Source organism: Ursus maritimus, unplaced genomic scaffold, assembly GCF_017311325.1.
Source record: "Ursus maritimus isolate PB19 unplaced genomic scaffold, ASM1731132v1 scaffold_10, whole genome shotgun sequence".
NCBI classification, from domain to species: Eukaryota; Metazoa; Chordata; class Mammalia; order Carnivora; family Ursidae; genus Ursus; species Ursus maritimus.
This window is the reverse complement of record NW_024423344.1, coordinates 21,822,930-21,838,037: the sequence shown is the minus strand read 5'-3', so window position 1 is coordinate 21,838,037 and position 15,108 is coordinate 21,822,930. Positions and strand designations below refer to the sequence as shown.

General features: G+C 37.6%; 1 long non-coding RNA gene across 1 annotated transcript in view; it reads right to left on the bottom strand.

Annotated features, from left to right (window-relative positions):
• Positions 1-15,108, bottom strand: part of LOC103677621 — a 115,046-nt gene that overhangs the window by 97,790 nt on the left and 2,148 nt on the right. The window lies entirely within an intron of this gene.

Sequence of the window (15,108 nt, the reverse complement as noted above, 5' to 3'; positions counted from 1 at the left end):
TTAATTAACAGTCCCACCTAAATGAGGGAAAGGGCAGAGGTGAATGCAATTCTTAAATAAAAGCCCCTTTCTTTCATTATTTATTTGTTCTATTTGAAGCATAATCATGTGAGTTTATTTTTTTGTGTCACTTCAGAGTTTGTGTGGGGGGACTGTATGTGGAGAGAGAGAGAGAGAGAGAGAGAGAACCCAAGTGAGCAATGACTCTTAGTTAGACATCCAAATCCATGTTCTCATTTCTTTTTGGCCACACAGATAAACTTATTCCCAGCCTCCCCTGCAGGCAGGTGTGGGCATGTGACCAAGTTAGAGCCAATGGAATTAAGAATGGCAGTTATATGCACTACTTTTGAGTCTCCTAAAAAACTCCCCTTCTAACGGACTGGTACTGAAGTCTGCTACTGAAAGCCTAGGTACTAGAACACCTTGGAAACTAAGTACTGAACTAGTGTATTTTAGCAAGAAACTTGATTATAACAAATATAATTTGAGCCATTATACATCCTTGTTGATCTGTATGGCAGTTAGCCTACCCTAATTAATTTAATATACAGAACTTATATTTGCAGTGTCCCTATGATGCACAACTCCACTGGGCACTATTTACATTGTAATATATGTAAATGTCATTTCTGAAGCAGGATTAAGAAGCTACAGGTATGTAAACATATGGATATACATAAATCTTCATCCCAGGAGTTATGCAACAATGTGGTTCTGCCAAATTAACTCCAGCTTTTCTCCTGGGTTTTATTTCACACAAGCATCAATTTGTATAATTTTATATCTGTGCTAACAGACTGAGGTGGAGTGGATCTTCCAACAAAAATCTTAAGGGAAAATGTGTACTTCGGATACAGATCAGATCTCTTTCTCAGATTTGTTCATCTGTTAGCTACCTACTTACTGTACTTATAACCTAATACCCTCTGGTATGCATTAGGCTGAAAGAGAGTGTTAGGATCCCTCATCTGCCTCCGCCCACTCCAAGCTTACTGCTATGAGTAATAAAAATTTTCTGGGTTTTACTTTCCTCATCTATAAGATGAGAGTTGGATTATGTGACCTCAAAGATCCTGTCACTAAAATTCTACTATAATGTCATTGATATAATGTCAATTGACATAAGTGATATGTCAATAGCTATGGAGCTATTGGTAGAAATAATTGTTAATGTGAGTGTTCCTTTGGATTCCAAACTGATTCTATAGAGGTCCTTAATAGTATCTTGGAGGTTTTTAAAAAGGTATTTAACTTGCTCCAATTCATATCAAAGAGGCACAACAGAGGTTCCATTCTTTTCCTAAATAAAAACTACTAAGTTGAAAAAGTGTTTAACTCATATTTTTTTAGGGTAATTTTAAAGTAGGTGTCACCTCTCTGATTTCTTTACTCATGGGTGGAAAAGTACCAATGCTAATGCAGAATGTGATAACTATTGAAATAATATATTGCAAAAAAAGTAAAAAACTAAATAGCAGAATATAGTTGTTCACTGAATTTAGTAGTTAAAACCTTAAATTTTATTTCTCCTAATTGTATATTTATGCTCTAATGCTTCAATGTAGTAATAGCTAATATTATAGCAAGTTCAGGATCATGGCAAAATCACCAAATTTGTAGTTATTTTTGTCATAATTAACACACTAAATCACATTTTTGGGATAACTAACAGAAATGAACCTTTGCCTATTTGTCTGCTTTTGGGGTTTTAATCTTATGGATTTCAGCTTTGGTTAAAGCTAAAATATACATTATCCAGACTTGAGGCAGGCATGGAATTGGCTTTACTCCACATTCTTTTGCTGCAGGAAGCTGCAGAAATATGGACCTTACTCTGGGATGATACCGTTTTAGAAAGGAGAAAGGACAGGCTCTATAACATTGTCCAAACTGGAGTTTTTATATTAATAGAAAGCCATGCAAAGGCTGGAGTAGATAAGAAGGAATCACAGTGATTTTTTTTTCCCAAACAAGAGGAATAAAACAAAAGAGAAAGCCTGTAATAGTATTTTGAGTACTAGTTGACAAGTATAGATTCCAAAATATCCTTACAATACTGCGGAAACTGGGAAAAATCGTTTAGAACTAGGGCATGGATAAATACATTTTGGTATATCCATATGTTGGAATGCTATGCAGACGTTAAAAACACGTTTTAAAAAATATTCAATAACATGAAAAAATGGTCAGTAAAAACTATAAATCCTTTATCTCTATTAAACAGGAATCAATCTTATTCCTCTTCACCCCCACTATAAATAGGAGCATAATGGAAGAGATGTGTAACAGAGAGATGCATAGATAGTGAATTTTAAAACCTAAAGTGATTTGTAGAGATCATCTAGTCATTTTGCAGAGGAGACATACTCTGGAAAATGAAATGTCTCACCTAAGGTTTCAATCCCTTTAGCACTGTCACTTGCTAAAAGTGAGGATTTCTTACTCCCCAAATTTGGAACGTTTTACTTTGTACTACAACATGCTACATCAGAGATTGGGTCAGATCAGAGTATAGAGAGTGATGAAGGGAAGGCCAAAGTCTAGATATCTTAGTCTGTTCTTTCTTTTGGAGGGGGAGTACAGGGCAGAAGAGGATGATAATGACCATTCATGAAAGATCTGTAGAGGTATCTATATGTAGAGATATCTATATTTCCTAATAATCCTAAATCTTTAGCTTTTTTCTTACTCAATAGTACAACTTTAAAAACTCTTGGGGTAGAACCCAAATCATTTCTTTGTCACACTTAAGTAATATTGGTAATGGAAGTGCCTAGATTCCAGCTTAGGACTATTCATTTATTCATTTGCTTTTGTCTGTCCCTTCCACCAGAATGTATCTTCCAGGAGGACAGGCCTATATCTTTTTTTGGTTGACTCCAGCGCCTAGCAAGTGTTTAACACACAAATCAGTAAGTATTTGGTGAGTGAATGAATAAATGATAGCTACTAAAAAGCAGTAATCCTTTATTTACTTAGACTAGATTTCTTCTGGATGTTTTCTCAAGTTTTGCAATTCCATCACAAGTCTAAATTAATTTTGGAATTAGGTGAACCTGCTTTGTTCATATGCTCTGTATTTCAGTCTAGAACAATAGAACTGTTTTGTAGTATTAATTTAGGCACTCTTAAAACTCTTGTGCCAAGTTTGCTTAGTTTGGAAATGACCTTGGCCTGCAATTTTATTTAGATTTCCATCCACAGATGAATGTGTACATATATACCAAGAATTAGTGGTGTACATGTGAGATTAAACTGATGATGAGTCAGGAGGCAACACTGTTGGGTAAGCATATCTGAAAATAGGAAAAAAGAGATGATGATACCCTAGGCTGAAATAAGTATATATTTAAACTTACATCCTCAAGTTAAGTGTAAGTTTTGAACCTAAGAAAAACAAGTAAATATTTTGAAGAGTGGATTTTTCCTTAAAGGTAAGATATTAAAACCAAAACCAAAACACTGAAACTAAACTTAAATATTAGTCTCAATTTTAAAAGGTAGTCCACATAAATTTTTCTCCTTAGATTTATTTTCAGTATAAAAGTGTGTAGAAAATTAAAAGATTTTTTTACAGCAAAATTTTTTACCAGATGAAGAACCTTAAAGATATTGGCCATTTAAGCTCATTTCTAGGAATTTTTCGTAACTTAGGAAATAATTTGAAATGCTAAAACAGACTTAAGCATAAAGAAGTTCATAGCAACATTACTTATAAGAAACTAAGGAAAATAGCTTAAGTGAGCACTTAAGGAAATACTACTCAAGGAACATTATGCAGCCATTGAAAATGTTTTTGAGGACTTTTAAATAACTTGAGGAAACAGTTATATTATTTTGAAAAAAGGCAGTGTACTCAAGTAGTTTAAACTCCATAAGCTTAAAAAACGATATGGAAATATGTCAACCTCAATAGTCGGTTGCCTGTAAAAGAATTATTGGGTTTTTATTTCCTGCTGTCCTTTAAAAAAGATGTTTTCTTAATTTATTTTATTTAAACATATTTTCAAAATTTTCTTCACTTACATATACTACTTGTGTAATCAGAAAAAGAAATCCATTACTTGTCATAGATATATGTTTATGTCTCATTGGTATGTTTTCAGTGTCATCACATGAATATAAATATTGTTGACCAATAGAAAAGTTTGATATTATTTAAATTTAAATTATGGAGTTTCCAAAACAAATACTGATACATCTCCTACAAGTTGTAAAATTATAATGGTTTAATATAATTTAGTAATGGTTTTAACATAGCAGGCTCTCAGTATGTTTGTGGATGATGAAGATGGTTAGAGAAAGGGCAACCTCCATTAATTTACCAAGTTCCTTGAATCTGTCAGTTAAGTAGACTCTCCCACCAAGAGTTTAATGATATAGTACAGTGTCAAAAAGCTGTCCCTAAAATTGCTTTTAGTTTGTGTGGTGCACTTTTGCAAACTATTATTTTGTACTTCAAAAAGGAGTCTCTTATGTGCTAATTTTTTAAAAACACAGAAGAGAGAAAAATTTGTTCTTACCTTGTTTATTTTGGTCAGCTGTGAGCTTCAGGTAAGGTTCAGTGATCTGACATCACTAGTAAAAAAGGTTTCTTGTGGAAATAACTGGCAACGGTACTTACCTTGTAGGCTTGTGATAAGTGTTAGAGATCATGTGTGTAGAGTCCCTAGCATGCAGTGCACACAGGCATTCAGTAAGTGGTGGCTATTATAATAATATACAATAGTACTGTGACATCTTATTGTCATATTCCTACATATAGGGTGAGCTGAAAAAATATGAAGTGCAATCTATTTAAGAACACTATTCTAGACTTCCAGATAAAGACGGGGAGTAAAGGCAGACCACAAAGTCTTCCTCTCCAAATATCTTACAATGCAGGAAAAACAAGTAACAGTAAAAATTCCTTTAAAAACAAAAAATGTCTACAACCTAAGCCAATGAAGACTAAAATAATACTATTATTTCAAAACCAATATATTTGGAATATTAAGAAATGAAATATGGCTGGAAATCAAATTCTCAACAAAAGGGAACGCTGGCAATCCCAGCATATTCACCTAGTCAATTCATTCTTCTGTTCTCCTAGATGATTGCGCCTCACCTCTTCTCCTAAATCTCTCACATCTCCCCACTCTTCACCCCAAACTCGTGTTTTATTGATAAATAGAAGCTGTCTCAAGAAAAACTCATCTTTCCTACACCTTATCTACCAACCTCTCTTCATCTGTACTTATACTCTATCTTCCTTTATAAAGGATCAACTATCTCTGCTCTTAAATAAGGCACGCCCCTACTTGTGCCCCCATTCTATGTTTTCTTGAAAACTCAAGGGTTGTGTTCTGTGATTATTTCCTCCATTCCCCGCATCCTCATTTTCTCTCTCTTTACTGGATTATTTTAACCAGTAAACATACTGTAATATTTCCCACTCTAAATATACCATCACTCCATTTCCCCCTCTACTTACTGAGCGAACCCATTTTTCTACTCCCCTTTATAATGAAACTTTTTATAGACTCTGCTTGCAGTTTCCACTTCCTCACCTTACATTATCCCTTCAGTCCATTCCAATTAGGATTACTGTTTCCACAGTCCCACCTAAACTGGGCTTGTTGAAATCACCAATTAACTTCTTGCCACATCATTTTCCTCTTCTCAAATGTTTGGGACCCTAGGCATATTCCTCACCCCTTTTTTCCTTCTCCATCAACATTTATTTTCCCTTGGACCATCTCATCAAGTTATTTTTTTCCCTTTTTTAATGTTGCAGATGTTCTTGGGACTCCTAAGATTTGTATTCTATCCCTCATATCTATTGAACTCTGAACTCATGCCCAACTGCCTACCTAGGAACTGCACTCAGACGTCTAGTAAGGACTTCAAAGTTAACACATTCAAAACCAATCTCTTAATTTTCTTCTCCCCCTCAATTTACTTCTCTCCAAGTCTTCCCTAGGTCAATAAATGACATTATTTTCATCCCGTTGCTCAAGACAAAAATCTAGAAGTCATCCTTAATTCCTTTCTGTGCCAGTTACTAAGCTGTTACCTCTTAATAATAAACCCTTCCACACTCATACATTTTGTGATGCTAGGATGGGACTCTGCAAACTACATTTTTATTTTACCAGCTGAAACCTTGCTGCATTGTTAATAAAGTGCGTTAGAAAAAGACTGAAAGTCAAGAAGAGATGGGAAAAGAACTCACTCTTTGCTGGCTTTCTGCACCAGTTATGGACTCACCCTCACAAGTGGCAGTCAGCTCCAAATTTCAACTATTTTCCACTCTCCTAGAACCAGCCCCAACATACCCAACATACCCTGTCAGAGGTATCAGCAGCAAATGGGCAGCAACCTGTCTTTTGAGGCCAGGGTTCTAGCTCTGCTGAGTCTCCCCTGCTAGCTTCTGGGTTCTAAAAACTTCAGGTCTTCTTTGTGTTTATCCTAGTATTAGGGATAGTGGCTGCTTCTTGAAGCTGCTCTCTTATTTTATTGCTCCCTTTTTGCATTTTCAGTTCTACAGCACCTATCAGACCGATTCTTTATACTTAGTTATTGCTATTGAAATACTTAGTGGCAACTTGAATTACTTCTCTGAAGCATACATCATCTCCCTGCTTCTCATCACACTTAGAACAAAATTCAACCTCCTCACAACCCCTTTTGTGATCTGGCCTATCCACTTCTCTGGTCTCATCTCTCGCCACTTTCTGGTTACTCATTTGGCTCTAATGATTCTGTCTTGAACACAACTTTTTCCCACTACAGGACCTTTGAATTTACTCTTTTCTGCATCTGGATTGCTCAGGTCTTTCCCTGGTTTACCGCCTCACTTCATTCAGATCTCTTCTCAGGTGTCACTTTACAGAGAGAGGCCTGTTCTCACTTTCCATCTAAAATGCACAATTCTTTCCCCCATCCTTCCAGTTTCTTACCTGGGGTTCTTCTTATTACTACCCGACATTGTTACAAGTTTATTTATTTCTTCTTCCCCTATCCTTAGCTAAAAGCTTCATCAAAGCAGTTAAACCGCTGTTGCTGGCACTCAATAAATTCCAGTTGACAAATGAATTTAATAAATTGCAGTGAATGTAGGAGAAAAGTAGACCAAAGTAATTGCAACGAAAATCATATGAGACAGAGATAACATTATAAACCTGATTCATCTTCCTGAGTACATAATACAATAAATGAATCAGAAAAAGCACATAAAGATGTAACAGAAGAGAATTTCTACAAAATAATGAAAGAACTGAACCTGCAGAAAAATAATGGACACATAATATTCAGTGTTGAGGCATATCCTGGTTAAGCTACTAACCATAAAGAATGAAGGAAAAACTTCTCAGACCTCCAGGCAGAAAACTAACTTATCAAGAGGGAGGAAATCATGCTGGCCTTAGACTTCCTCTAAGCAATATTCAAAGCCAGAAAACAAAGGAAAAACGTCTGTACAGTTTTGAGGCAAAGCCAGCATGACCCCAAACTATTACATCTAAATAATTGTCATTTGAGGATTGATGAAAAGGGCAAACACAGCATCCATGGATCCATGTAGAAAAAAAGAAAGAAAAAAAAAACTAGTGAAGAGCAGATAACTGATCAATCATAATAACTAGGATATTGAGAATCAAGCCATGTTATGAGCACTGTATTAAGATACAGATCAAGACCAAATGATCAAAGAAATTAGGATTATAAAACAGAAATAAACATTAAAACCTTGACTTTGTAAAAATGATGATGTAAGAATACATTTTTCATAGCAGAGTCTGTTAGCATTTCTAAATTTGAAACATAGATTAAAAAAGTCTCCAAGCTCCTTTTTAAACTTCAGATATTTTAGGAAATAAGATCTCTTGTAGTAAAGAAACATTTTTCTAAAAGTTCAGCAATTCCTTCAGTTTATCTTACCACCTCCAAATTAAAATAATTTTAAATTTAATGCTTTTTAACTTAAATGTAATGTACATGTTCTGATCTTAAATAAGATTATCTTATATAAATGCATAGAAACGCCTACCATGATGTTCATTTAAAATTGATGGTAAAAGCTGGGATCTGAGATTTTAAAACATTCCTATAACTTTCTATATTGTTTAAATTATTTATAAGTGAACCTGTATTATTTTTGTGAACATTTATTATTTTTATAAAAACACTTATAACAGCAATGTGAATATACTTAGTACTACTGAACTGGACATTTAAAAATGGTTAAGATGGTAAATTTTATGCTATGTGTTTTTTACCACAATTTAAAATAAAAAATTTTAAACATACTGTTGTAAAACTTACAAAATAGATCCGGCCATTATAGCTTTATAGATGGATTTTCACTATACTAAATTTTTCTTAAATCATTTTTTCCACCAAAGGTTACATCTCAGATTATACCATTCACATAATACTCTCTACTTGCCTATACTTTATCTAATTTAATTTTAGAAAGCAGAGATTCACTGGTAGACATTGTTTTAAGTATACAAAATGAAAAAGTACTTATAAAGAGTAACTAATATGATGTGTTACTTTATTAAATACCCTAGTGTTGTAAGAATGTAAATATATGGCATTTGATTTACATATTTGGGAGGAGATCTTTTAAGTTTAGTGATTTTTTTTCTGATTGTTGAAATAATTTGTGCTCATTTTAAAAAAGAAAAATTACCATAACCACATATAACACACTGATATATTTTCCCCATCCTTTTTCTATGCATATAAGTGCATCTTCAAATAAATGAGGAGAAATAGTTTTATAACCTAAAAAATTTAACTGTACATTAAATTATTATTAATATTTTCTGTGGCATTAAGTACTTTTAGTTATCACATAATATTCCATTTGATTGATGCACCAGGGCTCATTTAACCACTCCTTTACTGTTGAATATTCAGATTGTTTCCTCTGTATAGAAGCTGTAGTGAATATATATAAAACTTTGACTTTGTATTTATTTCTTTAGGATTGGTTCCTGGAAGTGGAACTACTGTATGAAAGATTTGGACATTTTTATGACCCCAGAAAGGTAATATTGTATTAAATGTGATTGTAAATTTGAACACATTCTTAGCAACACTAGCTATTAGCACTTACTTTCAATCTTTGTCAATCTGATGGGGAGATTCCTTGTGTAATTTAATTTGATAAAATTGCATTTTTGCTCATATACTCATATTAATAACTTTACTACCTCAAGTACTTAGTAGTCTTTGTCTTCTCCATGATGCTTACTCAGCTGGTGAAGAAATGTATTTTTTATTGATTTTAGCAGTATTTCTTTTAAAATAAATTACATTTTGAACACACACAAAGGTGAAGAAAAATAGCATAAGGAAGGATCCAAATTATTTCACTTAGTAAAAACAGCTAAGACTGTATTTTGTTCTTAATGTTGTGGCAAATATAGCATTATTATTATAAGCTAGCAATATCATATTTTATTTATTGAATTTATGTTTATTGAAATCATATTGAATTTATTGCTTAATGCGCCATTTTTGCTATAGCACTTTCCAAAATGTTTCCTGAATGCTTAGTTTATAAGGTTAAGAAAAACATTTACTAGATAACTACTTTGAAATAATTGCCTCAACTCTGCTTTCATTCCCAATGCCTAGAAACAGACTTGCCTACTTTAATTTTCTTTCATGTTATCATTACTATGAAGTCATTATATAGATAGGGTAATAAGCATTCTGGCATACAGAAAAATAGCATCTGTAAAACTATATGGCACAGTTTGGTTGGGGCTGTTTCTCCCTCAGAACTTCATTACGTAATTTAAAAGTGTTTACTTAAGCTCCTTTGGGCTGCCTCCATGGTAGCTATGAAGTCACAGACTTAGGAGCAGTTTGGGGCCTGATAACAAAGTCTATTAGTTTAATGTGAATGCTGTGTCAATTTTTTTTTTTATCATTGCTGTATAAGAACCTTTTTAAAAACAAAGATATACTTAATTCAATTTGTTTTTTAAAACACATATGCTTCTTCAAAAGTCATTAAGAATAAACAAAAGGGGTTCATAAATGTATGTTCGCTCATTATTTAGATGTACTTATTTTTAAACTTGTATTCCATACTATGGATTCAGAGTATAATTTTGACTCAATATAACTATAAATAATTATGCAAAATGACCAAAATGTGTAGAGGTATTAGATACCCTTTAGGAGAGTATGAATTATTAAAATGCTATTTCTAAGCCAAGAAAGCACTATTTCTAAGTCATAAATGAAATCTTCCTAAGAGAACATTGAAGATGTATAAATTATAGTAATATCAGCTTTAGGAGAATTTAAAAGGATACTAGGTTATAAGAAAAGATTATTTTATTGTGTTTACTCAAAGAAAGGTAGTATTTTCAGTTCCTAAGAGAACTCTTGAGCCTTTTTATCAGCCAAATAACTATGTGTACTGGTTTTAAAGAAAAATAATGCAATGTACATTGTAAACATGGAAGAAGAGTCATTTAAATTTTGTATTAGAATAATCAAGTGGTATATCACCTTCAAGGCAACATACAAATTTTTATAAAATACCTAAAATCTCAACCATCCCTTTTAGAACACTGAGTTTTATTAATAAACAAGCCTAAGTCAAGATCCTGATATCTAAAAACATAGCCCTTTTAAAGAAATGTCATTTTGTTTTAATTATGTAACATTAATTTGTTATAAAATTATTATTGGAATAATTCCCCTATAGCATTTTGCTTTTTAACCCTGAGAAGTAAAGACATGTCACTGATGGCCTTCCCAATGATCTGGTGAGGTACAAAGTCAGGGATAATTCAGAGAAGGAAGTGAAAAAAATTTTAGGACCTGATTAGCACTTCAGAGGTATAGCCACTGTGGGGAATCCTACCTGGTTTGGGAGAGAGGGGTATCTGTTTTTAGGAGGCCTGACCTGGAGTGGGGAGAATGGTCAGGAGAGAGAAGGAAAGATTATGAGACAAACTGCCTACTTGGATTGGTTTAGAATTAGCTTTGCTGTAACAATGGAAATGTTTGGGATTTTGTATCTCATTCTGATATCAAAAGAGGATGTTTGGTTTCTTATGTTTAAACATTTTTAATATACAATATATTGTTTATAAATCTATTTATCTGAAGTAAGTATGTGTGGATTTTAAATACATCGCAAATTCTTTGACGCTCCTTCCATTAAAAGATGAGTGTAATTCCCCTCTCTAGAATATGTATGGCATTAGTGATTTTTCTCTAACGAATGGAATGTGATGGATATGATGCTGCATGACTTCTAAGATAGGTCATCAAAGGCGATACAGCTTTACCTGGCTCTCAGTCTTGGGACACTTGGAACCCAGCAACCCTGTTGTGAGAAAGCCCAAACCATAAGGAGAGGTCATTCTGTAGATGTTCTGACCGGATAGTCCCAGATAAGGTCCCAGTCATCAGTGAGTACTAATCACTAGACATGTAAGTGAACAAGCCTTCAGATGATGCCAGCCTCCAGCCTACGAGCTGCCCCAGATGAGGCCAAGCAGATTAGAAACAAGCTATCCCTGCAGAGCCCTACACAGATTGCATATTCAGGTAAAGTAATGAGTAAGTTCTGGGGTGGTTTGTTATGTACTTGAGTCCCTGTTTGCAGGGACTAGTTCTAGCTCAGGTTAGCTGTAACAAGTAGGAAGGAGATGGAGGAAGCAAAAGAAAATGCTTTCCCTCTACTTTTCCTTGTTTTCTTAGCCAGACTGAGACCTTAGCACCTCCTAGTACTAATTGTTGGTGATTAAGTATGGTTTTGAAGTGCCAAAAAAATACCATAATGAGGACCTATCTAAACTCCTTTTCCTTGAAGGCTTAGTGTCTGAGCAGGGAAGACAAAACTTGAGTCTATTTCTCCTTTTCTTCTCCCCTAGGTATCCCTAGTTTCAAAAAAGAGGGGAGGGGGCGCCTGGGTGGCTCAGTCCTTAAGCCGCTGCCTTTGGCTCAGGGCCTGATCCCAGAGTCCTGGGATTGAGCCCCACATCAGGCTCCTCCGCTGGGAGCCTGCTTCTTCCTCTCCCACTCCCCCTGCTTGTGTTCCCTCTCTCTCTCTGTCAAATAAATAAATAAAATCTTAAAAAAAAAAAAAAAAAAAAAGAGGGGAAAGCAAGATTTAATCATCTCCTGCCCTCATCTCTCTTCTGAATTCAAATCTTTGGAAAGGTGCCCACCCCCCCCCCACCGGAAAGAATAGACTTTTCAATCTTATGAAGGGACCATACCTGCAACATATTTTCATTTCTTACCAAGGAAGCAGGATTCACTGACCAAGTTATACACTAAGGACACCACTCTGTCTTTAGTCACTCATCAGTGTCCTTGAAAGCTTCCTCTGGCTCCTCCCCTTCCCCTAAATGTGGGCATTCCCCAGGGTTCTCTTCTCAGACCTCTTCTCACTTTTCAGACTTTCTGGTTCATCTTATACAGTCCCATGACTTAAGTTACCATCTACATTTTATTGACTCCAGAGAGCCAGACTTTACTTCCAATCCTCCTGGGCCAGTTCCCTGATAGCTCAAATTCCACAGGGACAAAAGAGGGTTTCTCCTCCTGGAGCTAAGGCCCATTCCTCACCCCAATCCACACAGTGGACCAGAAACTTGGGGATCTCCTGCCCTTGCCCCATACAACCAGTTTCACATTCCACCAATTCATTTTAATTACTTTTCTTGATTCCCTCTTCTATTCCCACTGTCATTAGGTACACAGCAGTGGTCCCAATCCATTCTTACTTAGATTACAGGCTGTTTTACATTCCATTTTCAGGTCTCCAGGACCCCAGCCAATGTAATCTTTTCAAAGACCTGTAATCTTTTCACACCTGACCATGCATTTCCATTTAAAAAAAATCCTTTGTTGGTTCTCCCTTTCCTATAGGTTTAATCCTGAGGCCCAATAGTCCTTTAGGCACAAACCCCTTGAAAATGTATGCAAAACTGTAGTATAGATCTGTAGATACATTTTTCTGGAGAGAGGACACATTGCTTCCTATAGGTTCTCAAAAGGGAAGGGTATGTGTCTACAAAAAGGTTAAAAACTTGTAGCTCTCAGGATAAAGTAGACTCTTCTGGCCGCCTGTCCAGCTTCCTTTCTCACCTGTCTTTACTCCCTTCTTGTCCTGTACTTCTCTCTCTGTAGTTCCAGGCCTTTATACATTCGGCTTCACTTTCTCAGTTTGGGAAACCCCTTCCTTTCCTAGCTGGCCTAACTGGCCATCCAGGAGACCACCTTCTTTCTTTCAAGAAACACCTCAGATCATGCTACCTACAGAAAACTGTGCGGAGCTAGGCAAGCTGGGTATGGACTGTTGGCTCTGTGAAGCCAGCCTAGCAACTGCTCTTTTTTAGCATTTACCTCCTGGATTTCTGAACTGGGTTGGGGGGAGTGAGGGGATGGGAGAAAAGAAAAAAATAAAACCCATAAAGCCTGTAAAACAAGCAAGGGCTGATCATTGTTTCTGCAACACTTCTACACTGTAAAACTCCAGGCTGAAATATACATTTTTACAGTACTTTTTGGGAAGAAATTGGATGGGAAACGTTGTAATTTATATTTGTCAGCAGTTTTGATAAATACCACACACACCTTCCTGTTACAGAATATCGTATAGGAATTTTCAACATCATCCAGTTTTCCTTTATTTTATGCCTAGCCACCGCAAGGTGTTAGGTATTATTTAAGAAATCCTGTAAAAATGCAATTCTGATATTCTGTAACCTGCTAGGAGGGCTGCTGGGTAATATATCTGTATTATTGCTCCTGGTTCACGCAGCACCAGAACAGTCTACCATCACGACGTGTCCCTAAACTTCTCCATCTACCCTGGAAGATATTCCAACTTTTTGAGAGAAAACGTGTTCTGACTAGTATATGCGTGAGACCTGCTGTGAATAACAGCATAGGCTTTTTAACAGTCAGACCTTTTTTCTTTATGGAAAAAAAAAGGTTGTTTTTTAATTGTCTCTTAACAGAGCTCTTTGCCCTCCTCCAGCGGACGGATCTGAGTGAAGTGTATTACCCTGCTAGTAACGCATCAACTTATAAATAGCGCTTACCGCGCTGAGTCACCAAAACCCCGAGTTTCCCCAAATAGCTTATAACGACTGCTGGAATCACGTCCCCTGGAGCGGTAACCGACTCCTACCACACACCCGCAGGACTGTAGTCCCGCGCCACTGAGCGGGTCCCCAGCCACTCGGCGCCCCATGAACGCGGGCAAGGCCACCAAATTCCCAACCCGGAGCCGAAAGTGTTGGACCTCGCGCGCTGGGACGGCGCTCTCGGGACGCAGCAGGACTTGGCCTTGACTGCTCCGGGCCGCCCCGCCCCCTCCCGAGCTGGGAGCCGCGGGGGGCCGGCACCAGCCTCCGCCCAGCGCCGCCCGCTCACACAATGGGACGCGTAGGGAGGGGGTGGCCACGGCTCCCACTCCGGTCCAGGCCCGAGACTGCGGATTGTTGGGGAAGCAGCCAGGGGCTAGGGCAGTAAGGAAAACCCCAGTCTACCCTCCGCCCACTCCCATACTTCGAAATGGCTGCAGTCGCAGTTACTGGAGGCTGGAGGAGAAGAGATGGGGGAGGGAGCGGAAGTGCCACCCCCTGCAGTCAGGGGATGGTGACGTCACCTCTACATCCAGCCTGTAGCGGGGGCGTCTGCCTATCACGTGACCCAGCCCCCCTCCCCGCCGAATCCGGCGCGCGCCTCCCTCCCCCAGCTCCGACTCCCACCTCTCCCCCACCCCTTCTCCCCAACTTTCGCCCTCCCTGCTCCAGCACTGCTGTCAACAGCGCCAGCTCCGCCCCCTCCCCCGCGCCCTGAGTAACCGCCACGGCGGCGCGGCGGGCGCTCGCGCACAGGTCCCGGGCTCCCGAATGAAGGCTTGCCCCCTGACCCCACCTTGCCCCCCAATTCCTGGCTCTCTGGGTGTGTGGGCACCGGAGCCAGGGTGCGCGGCGGCGTGTAGCGACAGCTCTTCTCTGCTCAGCCCTCCCACAGCAGCCGCAGGACGAGGCGGAGACGCCAGGTCGGAGCTCGGAGGGGGCGAGGCACGCTCAGCGGCCTCCTGGACCTGGCACGTCCCCGGCC